This window comes from Suncus etruscus, chromosome 15 (assembly GCF_024139225.1).
Source record: "Suncus etruscus isolate mSunEtr1 chromosome 15, mSunEtr1.pri.cur, whole genome shotgun sequence".
In the NCBI taxonomy this organism is placed as follows: domain Eukaryota; kingdom Metazoa; phylum Chordata; class Mammalia; order Eulipotyphla; family Soricidae; genus Suncus; species Suncus etruscus.
The window spans coordinates 34,368,824-34,372,343 of NC_064862.1; positions in this window are offsets into that span (position 1 = coordinate 34,368,824).

The window sequence follows — 3,520 nt, forward strand, 5'->3', positions numbered from 1 at the left end:
TCCCAGACCCTTGATCACTGCTAGAAAGTTAATAATAAAACAACAATGGGCCCAGAGAGATAGCACAGCGGCATTTGCCTTGCAAGCAGCCGATCCAGGACCAAAGGTGGTTGGTTCGAATCCTGGTCTCCCGTGCCTGCCAGGAGCTATTTCTGAGCAGACAGCCAGAAGTAACACCTGAGCACCACCGGGTGTGGCCCAAAAACCAAAAAAATAAAAATAAAAAAAATAATTAAACAACAAATGAGGTCAAAGTGATAGCACAATGGTAGGGCATTTGCCTTGTACATGGCTGACCCAGGATAGACCTGGTTTCGATCCCTAGCACCCCAGATGGTCCCCCAAGCCAGAAGCAATTTCTTTTTGTTTTGTTTTTGTCTTCTGTTTTTTGGCCCACACCCAGTGATGTTAAGGGGTTACTCCTGGCTACGCATTCAGAAATTGCTCCTGGCTTGGGGGACCATAGGGGACGCTGGGGATTGAACTCAGGTCCATCCTGGATCAGCCACATGCAAGGCAAATGCCCTATAGCTGTGCTATCACTCCGGCCCAGGAGCAAATTCTGAGCACATAGCCAGGAGTAACCCTTGAGCATCACCGAGTATGATCCCCAAACCAAAAATAAATAAATAAAATAAATGAGCAAATGAGTTATATTCTATATATTATTTTGAAACTCCTATTCCACCTATTTCTTGCCTATTCAAATTTATTCCCTCATTTACAATTCTATACTAAGAAGTTTACATCTTTGCAAAGGCTCTTTACATATTAAGGATTCCTTCCAGAAACCATCAGTCAACTGTATGTTTTTCTTAGTTTTTTTTTTTTTTTTTTGGTAAGGAAATCAAGCTGTGCTCAGTTTGTACGGCTGTTAAATACTAACTGTATCCTAAATATCTATACTTTGCTCAAAGAAAGAAAGAAGGGAAAAACAGCCCTGGAAGTGAGAATCAGTCAAGGCCTTACTCTATCTGAAGGAAACCTCTGGAAGCAGAAGACTGAGGATTATTGTGTTTATTCTTCTGCCAGTTGCAGCTACAGAAGAACAGAAGACATTTCTTCTTATCAGCGACAGTCCAGGCCTGTCTCTTTGGCATTGCAGAGAGTAGATCCCTTTCTGCTTAGTCCATTTTATCTCCTTAGAAAACAGCAATATTTTCTGGTTAGAAAACACATACATGCTTTTGGACGGACATTGGTAGAATCAGTGAAGAAAGGATAGGTAAGTAAATTTAAAAGTCACCTACAGGGCCCGGAGAGATAGCACAGCGGTGTTTGCATTGCAAGCAGCCGATCCAGGACCAAAGGTGGTTGGTTCGAATCCCGGTGTCCCATATGGTCCCCCGTGCCTGCCAGGAGCTATTTCTGAGCAGACAGCCAGGAGTAACCCCTGAGCAGTGCCGGGTGTGGCCCAAAAACCAAAAAAAAAAAAAAAAAAAAAAAAAAAAAAAAGTCACCTACACACTATTCTTTTAAGAATATCCTTCCAGGGGCTGGAGGGATATTTATCAGGCAGGGTGCTTGCTTATGTGCATCGAACCTGGGTTCAATTCCTGGCATCCCATCTGACTCCCTGAGTCAGCCAGGAGATATTCCTGAGTGCAGAACCAGGAATAACCCCTGCCTGAGCACAGCTGGGTGTGACCCAAAAGCAAAAAAAAAAAAAAAAGAAAAAGAAAAAGAATAGCCTTCCAGGGTCTGGAAGATAGCTCAAAGTTCTGGTGCAAAGGTTATTTTGATTTTGGGTGCTATTTTATTCTCATTGTTAATGCTAAAATCAAGCCCATAGCCTTACATATGCAATGCAAGTAAGTGTACATACAACTGCTGAAATATGTTTGCAGTCCTGGAGCACAGGTTTGTATATTAGAAGCCTAGGTTTAATCCCAGCATTGCCTGTTTCACCCCCATCAAGCAGAGCTGGGAGTCAGCCCTAGCATAAAAAAAAATAAAAAAGAAAAATATTTTCCAAACTTCTCTCTCTCCCTCTCTCCCTCCTTCCTACCTTCTCTCCGTTCTTTCCTTCTTTTCTTCCCCTCTCCTTCCTTCATTTCTTTCTTATTCCATCCTCCCTCTATTCCTCCTTCCTTTCTTCTTTCCTTCCTTCCTTCCCTCCTTTCCTTCCTTCCTTCTCTCCTTCCATCCCTCCTTTTTTCCCTCCTTCCTTCCCTCCTTCCTTCCTTCCATCCCTCCTTCCTTCCCTCCTTCCTTCCCTCCTTCCTTCCTTCCCTCCTTCCTTCCTTCTCTCCTTCCATCCCTCCTTTCTTCCCTCCTTCCTTCCTTCCCTCCTTCCTTCCCTCCTTCCTTCCTTCCTTCCTTCCCTCCTTCCTTCCTTCCTTCCTTCCGTCCTTCCTTCCTTCCTTCCTTCCTTCCTTCTTCCTTTCTTCCTTCCTCCCTCCCTCCCTCTCTCCTTCCTTCCTTCCTCCTTCCTTCCTTCCTTCCTTCCTTCCTTCCTTCCTTCCTTCCTTCCTTCCTTCCTTCCTTCCTTCCTTCCTTCCTTCCTTCCTTCCCTCCCTATTCCATCCTCTGTTCCTCCTTCCTTCCCTGTGCTAAGGAATCACTTCTGGCAGGACTTGGGAACCCTATGTGGTGGCTGTAGTTGAACCAGATTCAGCCATGTGCAAGGCAAGTGCCCTACCCACTGTACTATTGCATCAACCTTCCAGTCCTTTTTCTTACTTGTGTGTCCACAAGCACACGCCTTTAGGCTAATGTGTGGTGCACAGATAGGAGTTCTGCATTTTCTCATCTCACTATCACAGTTATTTACATGTCTAAATAAAGATAATAAAACAGGGGTAACTCTTGTTCAGAAATAAACCCTGGCAGTGTTCAGGGGAGCATAGATAGTATGGAGTCAAACTGGGGTCATCCATATGCAAGGCAAGTGCCTTCTCTCTCTTATTAGCTCTACCTTATTATTATCTTCACAAAGATCCTGGAGAAAAAAAACCCAGAATCATATTTTATTGTTATCTGTGAATCTATGAAAACTTAAAAATTTATCTTTAACAAGTACTGTTCCAAAGTAAATAACCACAGTGTAATCACACATAATAAAGTTCATAATAACTTTGAAAAATAATCTATTAAGTATTGACATTTTCCTAAATAGAACAAAATGTCTTTTATTGTTGGTTTGGTTTTTGGTCGCAGTCTGTTGCGCTCAGGGGTTACTCCTGGCTCTATGCTCAGAAATTGCTCCTGGCAGGCTCGGGGGACTATATGGGGTGCCGGGATTTGAACCACCATCCTTCTGCATGCAAGGCAAACGTCCTACCTCCATGCTATTTCTCCAGCCCCAAAATGTCTTTTTATAGATGATCCTATGGTCTCATGACTCAATATTGCTTTAAATATTGTCTGAAATTTGAGTCTCCTTAGCATACCTGTATACTTTTTGCCTGATATATTGTATATTAACTAACTGGGTCATCCGGACATTGACCTTGTCCTGAAGAACTTGGATGGTGGCAATGAGGCACAGATAGATCATTGTGTGGCTTTTCCTGTCAAC